This window comes from Gopherus flavomarginatus, chromosome 1, assembly GCF_025201925.1.
Source record: "Gopherus flavomarginatus isolate rGopFla2 chromosome 1, rGopFla2.mat.asm, whole genome shotgun sequence".
Taxonomy (NCBI): domain Eukaryota; kingdom Metazoa; phylum Chordata; order Testudines; family Testudinidae; genus Gopherus; species Gopherus flavomarginatus.
In genome coordinates, this window is record NC_066617.1 from 3,283,355 (window position 1) to 3,298,964 (window position 15,610).

Here is a 15,610-nt window from a genome sequence, read left to right on the forward strand (position 1 = left end):
AAGGGTGATTCAGTCAATATAGTGTACTTGGCTTTTCAGAAAGTCTTTGACAAGGATCTTCACCAAACTTATTAAACTAAGTAGCCATCCATCCCTCACCAAATGCCATTCCCGCCTCCATGGAACCTTCCTACCCCCTCTTCCATCCCCTCGCCAAATGCCATTCCTGCCTCCACGCAATCTTCCTACCCTCCATTCCATCCCTCGCCAAATGCCATTCCTGCCTCCACGCAATCTTCCTACCCTCCATTCCATCCCTCACCAAATGCCATTCTCGCCTCCACGGCGCCTTCCTAACCTCCCCATTCCGTCCCTCGCCAAATGCCATTCCCGCCTCCACGGCGCCTTCCTACCCCCCCCCATTCCGTCCCTCGCCAAACGCCATTCCCGCCTCCACGGCGCCTTCCTACCCCCCCATTCCGTCCCTCGCCAAATGCCATTCCCGCCTCAACGGCGCCTTTCTACCCCCCCATTCCGTCCCTCGCCAAATGCCATTCCCGCCTCCACACAACCTTCCTACCCCCCCATTCCGTCCTTCGCCAAATGCCATTTCCACCTCCATGGCGCCTTCCTACCCCCCCATTCCGTCCCTCGCCAAACGCCATTCCCGCCTCCACACAACCTTCCTACCCCCCCCCCTTCCGTCCTTCGCCAAACGCCATTCCCGCCTCCACGGCGCCTTCCTACGCCCCCATTCCGTCCCTCGCCAAATGCCATTCCCGCCTCCACGGCGCCTTCCTACGCCCCCATTCCGTCCCTCGCCAAATGCCATTCCTGCCTCCACGCAATCTTCCTACCCTCCATTCCATCCCTCACCAAATGCCATTCTCGCCTCCACGGCGCCTTCCTACCCTCCCCATTCCGTCCCTCGCCAAATGCCATTCCCGCCTCCACGGCGCCTTCCTACCCCCCCCATTCCGTCCCTCGCCAAACGCCATTCCCGCCTCCACGGCGCCTTCCTACCCCCCCATTCCATCCCTCGCCAAATGCCATTCCCGCCTCCACGGCGCCTTTCTACCCCCCCCATTCCGTCCCTCGCCAAATGCCATTCCCGCCTCCACACAACCTTCCTACCCCCCCATTCCGTCCTTCGCCAAATGCCATTCCCACCTCCATGGCGCCTTCCTACCCCCCCATTCCGTCCCTCGCCAAACGCCATTCCCACCTCCATGGCGCCTTCCTACCCCCCCGTTCCGTCCCTCGCCAAATGCCATTCCCGCCTCCACGGCGCCTTCCCAACTACACATTCTGTCCCTCACCAAATGCCATTCCCGCCTCCACACAACCTTCCTACCCCCCCCATTCCGTCCTTCGCCAAATGCCATTCCCACCTCCACGGCGCCTTCCTACCCCCCCATTCCGTCCCTCGCCAAACGCCATTCCTGCCTCCACGGCGCCTTCCTACCCCCCCCATTCCGTCCCTCGCCAAACGCCATTCCCGCCTCCACGGCGCCTTCCTACCCCCCCATTCCGTCCCTCGCCAAATGCCATTCCCGCCTCCACGGCGCCTTCCTACCCCCCATTCCGTCCCTCGCCAAATGCCATTCCCGCCTCCATGGCGCCTTCCTACCCCCCCATTCCGTCCCTCGCCAAATGCCATTCCCACCTCCACGGCGCCTTCCTACCCCCCCATTCCGTCCCTCGCCAAACGCCATTCCCGCCTCCACGGCGCCTTCCTACCCCCCCATTCCGTCCCTCGCCAAATGCCATTCCCGCCTCCACGGCGCCTTCCTACCCCCCCATTCCGTCCCTCGCCAAATGCCATTCCCGCCTCCACGGCGCCTTCCTACCCCCCCATTCCGTCCCTCGCCAAATGCCATTCCCGCCTCCACACAACCTTCCTACCCCCCCATTCCGTCCCTCACCAAATGCCATTCCCGCCTCCACGGCGCCTTCCTACCCCCCCATTCCGTCCCTCACCAAATGCCATTCCCGCCTCCACGGCGCCTTCCTACCCGCCCATTCCGTCCCTCGCCAAATGCCATTCCCGCCTCCACGGCGCCTTCCTACCCCCCCATTCCATCCCTCACCAAATGCCATTCCCGCCTCCACGGCGCCTTCCTACCCCCCCATTCCGTCCCTCGCCAAATGCCATTCCCGCCTCCACGGCGCCTTCCTACCCCCCCATTCCATCCCTCACCAAATGCCATTCCCGCCTCCACGGCGCCTTCCTACCCCCCCATTCCATCCCTCACCAAATGCCATTCCCACCTCCATGGCGCCTTCCTACCCTCCCCATTCCGTCCCTCACCAAATGCCATTCCCGCCTCCACGGCGCCTTCCTACCCGCCCATTCCGTCCCTCGCCAAATGCCATTCCCGCCTCCACGGCGCCTTCCTACCCCCCCATTCCATCCCTCACCAAATGCCATTCCCGCCTCCACGGCGCCTTCCTACCCCCCCATTCCATCCCTCACCAAATGCCATTCCCGCCTCCACACAACCTTCCTACCCCCCCATTCCGTCCTTCGCCAAATGCCATTCCCACCTCCATGGCGCCTTCCTACCCCCCCATTCCGTCCTTCGCCAAATGCCATTCCTGCCTCCACGGCACCTTCCTACCCCCCCATTCCGTCCCTCGCCAAATGCCATTCTCGCCTCCACGGCGCCTTCCTACCCCCCCATTCCGTCCTTCGCCAAATGCTGTCTGTCATGGAACTTTACCCTCCCCAGATCCAAGGAACCTACCCATCCCCCCTCCCCAGGCCCAATGGAACCTCGCCCCTCCCATAGAACCTTCCCATCCCCAGGCCCATGAAGCCCTCCCCCGTCCCCAGGCCCAATGGAACCTTCCCATGCTCCCTTCCTTGAGCTTTCCCATCCCCCCTCGGCAGAGCTACGGCCCCCCCCCCCAGCTTGGCAGGGCCCTCGGGCTTCACGCGCCCACCTCTCACTCTGGGCCCCGCCCAGTCCCTGATTCAGGCCCCGCCCCTCGGCTCCCTCCGCCCCGCCCCCTTCCCGGGTCTGGGCAGGCCGCTCCCGCCGCCATTTTGGAGCGAGTGAGCGAGCCTGTGGTGGCCGAGCCCTCAGCCCCGGCGCTCGGTGACAGCGCAGCCCGGCCGGGGAGCGAGCCGCTGCCAGGCCCGGGGACGTGTCCCATGTCCGCGGCCTTGCCGGCCTCTGCAGCGCAGGGAGCAGCGGGAGCGGAGCTGCGGGCCCGCCGCCGGGGAAGGCCGGGCCCGGAGCAGGTGAGACCCGCGGCTGGTGCTGCCTCCGGCTCTCTGCGGCCGAGCCCCTGCTGGCGGCGCCCCCAGCCCGCCCCGGAGGTGCCCGAGCGCCCCGGCCTCGGGGCTGTCTGAGCTCCCAGCCTGCGTGCCCGGACACCCCCAGGTGCCGGTCCCCCGCGCCCCTCCCCAGGTGTCTCTCCCCCGCGTGGGCCCCCCCCCAGGCGAGGTGTCTGTGCCCATTGGCTGTCCCTGAGCCCCCCCACATCCAAGGTGTCTGTCCCCCCAGAGGGGTCTGAGCCATCATGAGCCCTCCCCACAGTGGCTGCCTTCCCCAGCCAGCCTCCAGTGAAAGTCTTGAGCCCCCCCCGTGTCTGAGTCCGGCCCAAGGTGCCTGCCTTCCTGAGCCCCCCGCCCCAGATGTGCCTGCCGCCCCCTGACATCCCTGAGCCCTAGCCCCCCTGCTTGCGTCTCTGTGACACCCTGAGCTCCGGAGCTGTCAGCTCGCCTGCCTCCCTGTCTTCTCCACTGTGACACTCCTAGGCCTCCCTCAGTGTGTCTGCCCTGTGAGTCCCCCCAAATGTCTACCCCCAGCCTGCCTTCCTCCTCCCCCAAATGTATCCGCCTCCACAGCACACCTCTGATCCTCCCTAGACATGTCAACCCCCTGACATTCCCTCCCCCCACCTGGATGTGGTACCTCCCCCATGACCCCTCCTACCCACCCCCTGGATCTGTCAGCCCACTACTTCCCACCATGACACCTTCTCAGCCCAGTGTCTGTCTCCCACTTGCAACAGCACTGACTCTCCTTGGATGTGTCAGTCCCCCGACCTGCCACCCTGTGACACTCTGAGCCTCAGATGTGTCTGCTTGCCAGGTCCCCAAATCTGATAGTATTTTTCTCCCAACCGTAGCTGAAAGGCACCTGCCTTCCCTGAAGGGGTTCCAGGCTGTGAATGCTGGGAAGGCCAAGTGTCTTCAAAGACATCTCTCTCTATCTCCCCTTTCTCCAGTCCTGAGGATCTTGATCCCCAGCTTCAGCCCTAACAATATGCCTCCTCCTGTGCATTCTTTCTGCCACACCATCCTACTTTCCCCTTGAGCTTTTTAACTGTATTAGCTACTCCTTTGACCCTTTACAAGTTTTGCTTATTTCAAGTTCACAGCCTAGATTTCATCTTTCAGAAGAACTTCTCAAGGCAAAGTATTTCTCCAAGTCATATTTCAGGGTGCATAATAAAATATCTGGATTGGTTACTACATCCTGTATATTTGTCCGTTTGAACAGAAATTCGTTTTTTAATTACTGAAACTCTTAATCCTCAAACCACAATTAAACTACATGCTACTAAATTGTTTTTGTTACTGTTTTATTTAAAAAATAGCCAGCTGCTTCAGAAATTCAAAATACCTTTAATTATGAAATTCCTTTTTTTGGGTCTTATTTTATCAGATGTTTTGAGTCTTATTTTATCCTTTTAATATAGGATTTGGGTGAATAATTCTAAGTTTCAGGGTATTGTTGTATAAAAAGTTTGTTTAAATTTCACTTTTTTCTTGGATTGGAGACATTAAAGCTTGCTTCTCTGGGCTTCTGTAAAAGGTGGTGAGGAAGAGTGAGAGAGAGAATATTACAACCTAGCCTTTTCTAAGTCATTCATAACAATTGACTAAACACTGAAACTGGCAGAGGAGATCATGTTGGCAAGGTCATATGGAGTCCATGGTCAGTTTGATTAGGAGGAACGAGTGACTTTGAATCTGTATTGCATAGATTTGAATTAGAGAAGCCATTGGACTTTGGTACGTATTGTATATATGAAATAACAGTAATACACTACTTCTGTGATTATATAGAAATTGTGGTGGGAATTGTAGCAAGTCCATTTGTGGCTTCAGCCTTGGAACTTTCTTACAGGAAGATTGTATTTCTTGGCAAATCTAGTGAAAGCTTCTTTCCTAATTTGAAGGGCTTGTTTTGTACTAGCTAGAGAAAATTAGGAAGTGAAAAAGGAGAAATTAAGACAAGTTTAAAAGGCTTTGAGGTATTTTCATAATCTTAAAAATATTATATTCATTTTGTTAACCTAGTAAAAGATGAAACTGAAGCTTATTTCCTTAGTGAAACCTTTTCCCTCTCAAGAAGGAAGAAAATTTTGTGTTGCCTATTTAGGCCACAGTCTTGTAATAAATTATGCGTGAGCTTGAAGTTAAGCATGTGAGTAAATATTTGCAGACCTGGGGTGGTCTTAGGGCAGTTTGTCCGAGTTATAGAAAAAAAATTATAAAAATAACTGATTTTTGCCACATTTTTTGCTGTGACTCTTGTGATTTAACACTTCCCCTCCCCCACACCCCCAAACTATCAGGGCAACTTTTGCTGTCTTGGTGGTGGGAGTTGGTGGTGGTGGTATAGTAATTTCCATAGCAACTGATTGTGATACCATGGCAAATTGGTTTAAGTTTTGGAATGTGCAAAAGAAGCAGATAAAGATCATGCCTTCATTGAAACATCCCTAATAATAAATGTTGGTGCATCAGAATTGCGGAAGATTGGATATGAGCACAATTGTTTTGAAGTTGACTGTTTTTCCTTGTTTCTGGGGTGCTGGATTTTAACTTGTGACTACTGTACTTTATTGTTGTAGAATATGATGGTTCATATTCAAAAGTTAAATAGTTGGTGGGGCTTCTATTTGGGGACCCAAGACAGTATCCTGGCCTGAATCATGGGAAAACTTACTATGCACTGGAGAAACTTTTTAGTGAAGGGGGAACCCATAAAGAAGGGATAGGCTCCGCTTTAACCAAAGGAGAAACAGATTGCTGGCATAGAAAACTTGTAATATTTTGGGGGAGTCACTTTTACTTGGAGGTGCAGAAAAGTTGAGAGGTGCTGAAAGGCACTTATGTAGGAAAAAGCCCGGATGCTGGGGATGTCAAATTATATAAAGGTAACCCAATAGTGAGGAAAAGAACAGGAATTACAGCTGCGCTGGAAGAGAGAGAGAGGCTGCCATCACAGATGTATATTTCAGTAAAGTAATTTGTCATATAAGAGTTAAATAAAAACTGGCACATGATTCAAAAATAAAATCTTTAATATCTTTATTCCAGTAGTGTCTAGACTTTTCAACTTGGAGGCGGAATGTATTACTTTAGGAAAGGTAAGAGCTGCTGTCATTACTTGTTTAGGGGCATAGTCTCTTTCCTTTTGTGGTCCCTGTGAGCAGGGAGCAGAAAACCCCCTCAGGTCCTTCCAGTTGAGGATTCCTCTGGTAGAGAGAAGTCACAAGTGAATATAGAGCTGGCAAAGACACCTCTTTCCCTGCACCCTGTGGTGCATGGGTTGCATTGGGTGAGGAATTAGCTGGCATGAGTTGCACACTGGCTTTCCCCAGCTCTTGTGAACTGTTCTAACATGGGCTGAGAGAGGGAATCACATGGTTCTGTACCTATTCTCTTCCCTTCTGATGGCTGTATGTGGGAGGGGAGCCGTCCTTTCCATGCATTGCTCTGTGTTCAGGCATAGCCAGTTGAGTACTACCTTGCTGTTCCTGGGGTGCTCACAGTCTGGCAGGTAAGCAGGCAATCAACCCAGCCAGAACTTCTCACTTTCCCCAGTGATGCTGCAGGTGGCAAGTGGGAGATCTACTGAGCAGCTTCACCAGGAATAGAGAGCATCTGCCTAGAGCTCTCCTGGCTGTCATTATTGTGGCTGCTGGGGAAGCTGAGCTCTTTTGATTCTGATTCAAACACTTACATTCAAAAATAGCAGGTCATGGCTCAGGGAAAATATTTAAAATTCATAGTCAACTATACATTTCTTAACACAGTTGAAGCCTCAGGAGCCATGGATGGGATACTGCTCTATTTAACAATGTGAGAAGCTGAACGAAAAAAGGTGAACTAGAATGCTTGAAAATGGAAGAGGATCTTGATATTATAGGTACTTCTGAAACGTGGTAGAATGCCAACATCCTTGGGGTACTTGTGTATAAAGTGGAGAGATTGGGTCAAAGAGCTGGGAGAGTAGCACAATAACTAAAAGATTCCATAGAGTTTTCTAAGGTGAAATTTCTGAGTGAAGAGGACTTGGAGGGATACAAATCCCAAGTCATAAGAATAAAAATATAGTAGCAGAGTTTCTCTACCAGTTTCTAAATCAGGAAGTTGAAAGATTGTACAGTGCTGAGATAGCTCAGAGCTAATACAACTGATTTAATTAGTGACTTCAGCTATCTGTATAAACTGGTCAAATGTTGAGAGACATTTAAACAAGCGATTTGTCCATATCTTACCCTTAACAGGGTCTTCTGCTTATTTTGTGGAAAAGGCAGAGTTCTGTATTTGATTATGGTCTGTTGGACAGCTTACAAATATAAGATAACATACTATCCTTCTCTGTGGTGAATCTTTTTTGATATCAATAGGTTTATACAAAGATCAAGGACAGTATATGGCCCCTAGATGATAACTAAACTTCCAGTCACTATTATTGCTATTTAAATACCTTGGTTTTTGTCAATATCACTTAACAGGAAAATATGCAATCTTCTATGATCACTACTATTTCTAAGCCTCTTGTTTCTCTTTCTTCCTTATTGCCCCTTCCTGTCTTTGTGTGCCCTCCTTTCTTCCCTCTGCAGTTCCCCCTGCCATAGGCTCCTCTCGTCTCTGTTCCATTTGACCTGCTAAAATAATCAGCAATGAAATAGTTAATGTTGACATTAACGTGTTGTCATAAGGCTTTAGAATTAACGCCTTAGTGAGAGATGCAGGTTGACACACAATTGTTTCAGGCATTGTCTGTTTGCAGATTCTGGAAGACTTCACTGTATTGGTTACATTCACTCCACAGTTGGAAGATGATCTTTCAAAACCAGGGATAGAACCAAAACTAACCCCCGACCCCAAGCGAACAAAAAACACAGATTTTTCAGAATTTGAGTTTGTCATGCAGACCACATAAATGCATTAAATGGCCAGATCTGGCCTGCAGGTTGGGAGTTTGACACCATTCCCTTAAACGATTGCTCTTTTGAGTAGTTAGTTTTACAAACAAGGGAAGCTACTCTAAAATTAGTCCTAAATAATGCACAAGTTGGTGCAAGAAGTAACTCTAGTAGAAACATTACATAACCATGAATAGAGTGTAACTAAGGTCAACATCTTTATGGGAGGGATCATACCAAACATGAACTCTGCGGGGAGCTGAGAAAAATTAAGACGCCAGTTCAAAAGAACCTGAAGTGAAAAATAAGGAAATCAGAATCTTTAGTCTGAGCATGGAGAAGATAAGCAGCTGGTGACAGCTAATTAGTATTGTCTCACTGCTTCCTTGTGGTCCCCTGTCCTTGTTGTATCTGTTGTCTCTCGTCTCTCATCTTAAACTTAGATTATAAGCTCTTTGTGGCAGGGACCATCTCTATATTGTGTTTGTACAAGGTCTGGTACAGTGGGCCCTGATCCATGACTGGGGTCCCCAGGTGCAACCTGAATGCAAATAATAAGTGATAATCTTAGGCAGTCATGAACTCATTCATACCCCTACACAAAAAGGAAACAGGAAGGTAAGAGAAAAGAACATTATGGTTAAGTGGCAAAGTTGAGTAGGTTATTTAAACCATATATATAGGGCTTAAATTCTACTGGGCTGTGCAAATAGGAAGCTTTCTCAAGCAAGTGCTATTAGATTATGTAAAAGTTAAGCTTTTACACCTCTACTCTGATATAACACGACCCGATATAACATGAATTTGGATATAATACAGTAAACAGTGCTCCGGGGGGGTGGCGCTGTGCACTCAGGTAGATCAAATCTAATTTGATATAACGCAGTTTCACCTATAACGTGGTAAGATTTTTTTGGCTCCCAAGGACAGCATTACATCAAGGTAGAAGTGTATTTTGAAACAAAATAAAACTGAGTTTCTAACCTTTATGGTTGCAAAAAACAAAAAAAAACCCTTTCAAACATGAATCAAAAGTAACCTGTGCAATCTGTGTGCAAATGTAAGACAGAACTACTTCATAGCTCTGCTACTGCTCCTATCTTTGGCTGGTTAAAGCAGAGTAAAAATATCTATCAGTCTTGTCAGTTTTCATTGCTTCTGTTTGTAACCCTGTGGACAGCAATGAAATTGACAAGTATTAGGTCAAATTGATTCTGGTTTTGTTTAGCAAAGCTAGGAGTAGCAGTAGCAATAGAGACAGATACTGGAGCTATTTTCTGAAAGAAGGATTAAAAAATGGATGTTGGGGGGTGGGGTTCAGTTGTGGAGTTCCTCCTACTCACCCTCACAATGCCCCAGGAGATCGAGGGAGGGAATAGCAGTGAAATTTTCATTGTGTTCTGGCCCTGCCTCCTTTGACTCCTCTGTCTTTGGCAGTCTTATCTGTATTAGCTGAAAAAATACATCTGAGGTAACGATATCCCCAATATGTTCTAATGAAAACAAATTCAGATAAATATTTTAGCTTCTCTTTAGTGGCTTTATCCTTTTTACTTGCTCCCTTTACTTCCTGGGAGGCCAGCAGACCACCACCAATTATTTCACAGGTTTCTTGGTTCTTATATGAATAATTTCTTGTTATTTATTGTCTTTAGCTATTGCTCTTCCAGTTCTCTAGTTGTAGCTACTATTATTTTTTCCTTTTGGTTGGTCTCATTTTGGCCAATCTTCCACTTTTTAAATGGATACCTGTTAGCATGCTTAAATGTTAGCCAGCTCCTACTAGCCCAGGAGTTAAGCCTACTAACTATCCATAGTCCGAAAGACCACTTTCCAAAGTCATACTCCATGCAGTTTAAAATAGTTATTTGCCATTTACCGGGAACTTTATTAATATTCTCAATTACCTTTCTGTTTAATAATTTTTAAAAAAGTAACTTTTGCATCTTGACTTGGTTTTGTTATATCTATTTCCCCTTCTTGTCTTCTTTTTTTCTGTTTTCCTATAACAGATCAAGCTGAATCTTTTCCAGAGTTGTTTCTATGTGTTCCTTTCTTCCTTTGCTCTCCCTCCACCCTTTTACATATCTTTCTTTAAATTATGCCCTCCACCATTTCCCCATGTTATCGTTATACTTTCTGTCTCCCTTTTCTGGCACTGGTCCCCTTCAAATCAATCTCTTTCCCAATGCCTTAATTTTTTTTTTAATAACACATCCCATCTGTCTCACATCTTCACCTCCATTCAGAGGGCATAGAAATTTCACTAAATACCAATAACCAGAGAACTAAACTTACTGTCCAAAGGTTCATATGGAAGATGGGGACCCCGTTGTCCAAGTGTGATAAGATAATTTGGAACCCTAGCTACTAGAAAAGTTAAGGATATGGAGAGTCCTCCTAGAGTGATGTCCGTGAACTCTGCTCAGCGGCTGCCATCTTTTCACTTCAGTTTCTTGCTAGGCATTGGATAAATCTGAATGCCTACAAGGAATTGGTCAACCGATAATAGCTATGTTCAGCTTGTCAAGAATATCTTGTATTTATGTATAACCTTTTTATATGATTCAGTACACTTAAGTTGTGCACTACTTACATTATAAGCTTTCTTGCATATATGTGTGTACAACATGTTTGGATTCCTGATCCTGACTGAGACATCTAGGTATTATTAAAATGAGGGCTGTCAAGTGATTAAAAAAAAAACGCGATTAATTGCACTGTTTAAACTATAATAGAATACCATTTATTTAAATATTTTTGGATGTTTCCTACGTTTTCAAATACATTGATTTCAATTACAACCACAGAATACAGTGCTCACTTTATATTTATTTTTGATTAGAAGTATTTGCACTGTAAAAAAACAAAAGAAATAGTATTTTTCAATTCACCTAATACAAGTACTGTAATGCAATCTCTTTATCACGAAAGTTGAACTTACAAATGTGGAATTATGTAAAAACAAACCTGCATTCAAAAACAAAACAATGTAAAATTTTAGAGCTTGTAAGTCCACTCATTCCTACTTCTTGTTCAGCCAATAGCTCAGACAAACAAGTCTGTTTACCTTTGCAGGAGATAATGCTGCCCGCTTCTTGCTAGCAGTGTCACCTGAAAGTGAGAACAGGTGTTCTCACGGCACTGTTATAGCCGGCGTTCCAAGGTATTTACGTGCCAGATGTGCCAAAGAATCATGTGTCCCATCATGCTTCAACCACAATTCCAAGGGACATGCATCCATGCTGATGACGGTTTCTGCTCGATAACAATCCAAAGCAGTATGCATGTTCATTTTCATTATCTGAGTCAGATGCCACCAGCAGAAGGTTGATTTTCTTTTTTGGTGGTTTGGATTCTGTAGTTTCCGCATTGGAGTGTTGTTCTTCTAAGACTTCTGAAAGCATGCTCCACATCTTGTCCCTCTCAGAGTTTGGAAGGCACTTCAGACACTTAAACCTTGGATCGAGTGCTCTAGCTATCTTTAGAAATATCCCATTGGTACCTTCTTTGCATTTTGTCAGATCTGAAAGTGTTCTTAAAAGGAACATGTGCTGGATCATCATCTGAGACTGCTATAACATGAAATATATGGCAGAATGCGGGTAAAACAGAGCGGGAGACATACAGTTCTTCCCCGCAAGGAATTCAGTCATAAATTCAGTTAATGCATTTTTTTTTTAACAAGTGTCATCAGCATAGAAGCATGTCCTCTGGAATGGTGGCCGAAGCATGAAGGGGCATACAAATGTTTAGCACGAAAATACCTTGCAATGCCGGCCACAAAAGTGCCATGCAAATATCTGTTCTCACTTTCTGGTGACATAGTAAATAAGAAGAGAGCAGCATTATCTTCTGCAAATGTAAATGAACTTGTTTGTCTTGGCAATTGTCTGAACACAAAGTAGGACTGAATGGACTTGTAAGCTCTAAAGTTTGACGTTTTGTTTTTCAGTGCTGTTCTGTAACCAAAAAAAAATCTACATTTATAAATTGCACTTTCATGACAAAGAGATTACACTACAGTATTTACGAAGTGAATTGAAAAAAACTTTTTTCATTTTTACAGTGCAGATATTTATAATAAAAAATAATATACAGTTTGATTTCAATTACAACTCTATTTAATATATATGAAAATGTAGAAGAACATACAAAATATTTAATAAATTTCAGTTGGTATTCTGTTGTTTAACAGTGGGATTAAAACTGCTATTAATCGAGATTAATTTTTTAATCAAGAATAATTTTTTTGAGTTAATCGCGTGAGTTAACTGTGATTAATCGACAGCCCTAGTTAAAATACAAATAATTAAATAATCTGTGAAACCTTATTGTCTTATTTTCTCCCTTATCCTTCCTTCCTCTTACTCTCATGCTGTTCGTGGTAATCACTTATTGCACCTTATTTAAAATTAGATTGTAAGCATGTTAGGTCAGGGTCCATGTGTCTTTCTATAAGTTTGTGCAGTGCCTAGCACAGTGGGGCCCTGATCCTTATCCTGACATGGGCCTGTGGGCATTACCATAATACCAATGCCTAATAATAATAATAGAAGCCCCAACTTTACCCTGCTCTGGCTGCTGGGAGAAAGAGCATTAAATAGTGACAAGTCGCCAGGACCAGATGATGCACGTCCATGAATTCTGTAGGAACTGAAGTAACTGAGTTCATAAAAATATGTGATTACAGTAACTCCTCGCTTAACGTTGCAGTTATGTTCCTGAAAAATGCTACTTTAAGCGAAATGATGTTAAACGAATCCAATTTCCCCATAAGAATTAATGTAAATAGGGAGGGTTAGGTTCCAGGGAAATTTTTTTTGACAGTCAAAAGACTGTATATATACACACACAGTATACATTTTAAACAAAGAATTTAATACTGTACACAGCAATGATGATTGGCTGAGGTGGTGGAATCAGGGTGGAAGAGGGTGAGATATTTCCTAGGGAGTGCCTTATTGCTAAATGAAGCCTGCATCCCAAGAGAGAGGGGAAAAACCACAGGCAGGAGTTGTAGACCAAGCTGGATGAGCAAGCATCTCAGAGAGGTGATTAAGAAAAAGCAGAAAGCCTACAAGGAGTGGAAGAAGGGTGGGATTAGCATGGAAAGCTACTTTAGTGAGGTCAGAGCATGCAGGGATAAAGTGAGAAAGGCTAAAAGCCAAGTAGAGTTGGACCTTGCAAAGGGAATTAAAACCAATAGTAAAAGGTTCTATAGCCATATAAATAAGAAAATGAAGGAAGAAGAAGTGGGACCGCTAAACACTGAGGATGGAAAGGAGGTTAAGGATAACCTAGGCATGGCCCAATATCTAAATAAGTACTTTTCCTCAGTCTTTAATAAGGCTAATGAGGAGCTTAGGGATAATGGAAGGATGACAAACAGGAATGAGGATATGGAGGTGGATATTACCACATCTGAGGTAGAAGCCAAACTTGAACAGCTTAATGGGACAAAATCGGAGGGCCCAGACAATCTTCATCCAAGAATATTAAAGGAACTGGCGCATGAAATTGCGAGCCCGTTAGCGAGAATTTTTAATGAATCGGTAAACTCAGGGGTTGTACCGTACGACTGGAGAATTGCTAACATAGTTCCTATCTTTAAGAAAGGGAAAAAAAGTGATCCAAGTAACTATAGTATGTAAGGTCTTGGAAAAAATTTTGAAGGAGAAAGTAGTTAAGGACATTGAGGTCAACGGTAGTTGGGACAAATTACAACATGGTTTTACTAAAGGTAGATCGTGCCAAACCAACCTGATCTCCTTCTTTGAGAAGGTGACAGACTATTTAGACAAAGGAAATGCGATAGACCTAATTTACCTCGATTTCAGTAAGGCATTTGACGCGGTTCCACATGGGGAATTATTAGTCAAATTGGAAAAGATGGGGATCAATATGAAAACTGAAAGGTGGATAAGGAACTGGTTAAAGGGGAGACTCCAGCGGGTCGTACTGAAGGGTGAACTGTCAGACTGGAAGGAGGTTACTAGTGGAGTTCCTCAAGGATCGGTTTTGGGACCAATCTTATTTAACCTTTTTATTACTGATCTTGGCACAAAAAGCGGGAATCCGCTAATAAAGTTTGCGGATGACACAAAGCTAGGGGGTATTGCTAACACAGAGAAGGACCGGGCTATCATACAGGAAGATCTGGATGACCTTGTAAACTGGAGTAATAGTAATAGGATGAAATTTAATAGTGAAAAGTGCAAGGTCATGCACTTAGGGATTAATAATAAGAATTTTAGATATACATTGGGGACACATCAGTTGGAAGCAACAGAGGAGGAGAAGGACCTTGGAGTATTGGTTGATCACAGGATGACTATGTGCCGCCAATGTGAGATGGCTGTTAAAAAAGCTAATGTGGTTTTAGGATGCATCAGGCGAGGTATTTCCAGCAAAGATAAGGAGGTGTTAATACCGTAATATAAGGCACTGGTGAGACCTCACCTGGAATACTGTGTGCAGTTCTGGTCTCCCATGTTTAAGAAGGATGAATTCAAACTGGAACAGGTTCAGAGACGGGCTACTAGGATGATCTGAGGAATGGAAAACTTGCCATATGAAAGGAGACTCAAAGGTTTATGTTTAGTCTAGCCAAAAGAAGGCTGAGGGGGGATATGCTTTCTCTTTATAAATATATCAGAGGGATTAATATTAGGGAGGGAGAGGAATTATTTAAGCTTAGTACCAATGTAGACACAAGAACGAATGGGTATAAACTGGACACTAGGAAGTTTAGACTTGAAATTAGACGAAGGTTTCTAACCATTAGAAGAGTGAAGTTCTGGAACAGCCTTCCAAGGGGAGTAGTGGGGTCAAAAGACATATCTGGCTTTAAGACTAAGCTTGATAAGTTTATGGAAGGGATGGTATGATGGGATATCTTAATTTTGGCAATTGATCTTTGATTACCGGCAGATAAGTATGCCCAGTGGTTGGTGATGGGATATGGGATGGGATGGGATCTGAGTTACTGCAGAGAATTCTTTCCTGAGTGCTGGCTGGTGAGTCTTGCCCACATGCTCAGGGTTTAGCTGATCGCCATATTTGGGGTCGAGAAGGAATTTTCCTCCAGGGCAGATTGACAGAGGCCCTGGAGGTTTTTTGCCTTCCTCTGCAGTGTGGGGCATGGGTCACTTGCTGGTGGATTCTCTGCAGCTTGAGGTCTTCAAACCACAATTTGAAGACTTCAATAACTCGGACATAGGTTAGGGGTTTGTTATAGAAGTGGATGGGTAGGGTTCTGTGGCTTGCTTTGTGCAGGAGGTCAGACTAGATGATCACATTAGTCCCTTCTGACCCTAAAGTCTATGAACTAGCGCTTGGCTGAGCCCTCAAAGGTTAACATGTTGTCAGTGTTGCCTCACACTCTACAAGGCAGCACGAATGGAAGCGGAGAGTGTGTGTGTGAGAGAGAGAGAGAGAGAGAGAGAGATGAGCATTGCCCCTTTAAGTACACTGACCCCACTCTAAG

General features: G+C 45.9%; 1 protein-coding gene across 1 annotated transcript in view; it reads left to right on the forward strand.

Annotated features, from left to right (window-relative positions):
- The first annotated feature begins 2,991 nt into the window (after positions 1-2,991).
- Positions 2,992-15,610, forward strand: part of PPP6R2 (protein phosphatase 6 regulatory subunit 2) — a 169,140-nt gene continuing 156,521 nt past the window's right edge. The window contains exon 1 of the mRNA XM_050920184.1: positions 2,992-3,187. The gene's annotated coding sequence lies outside the window, so the exon portion shown is untranslated. The remainder of the gene's footprint in view (positions 3,188-15,610) is intronic.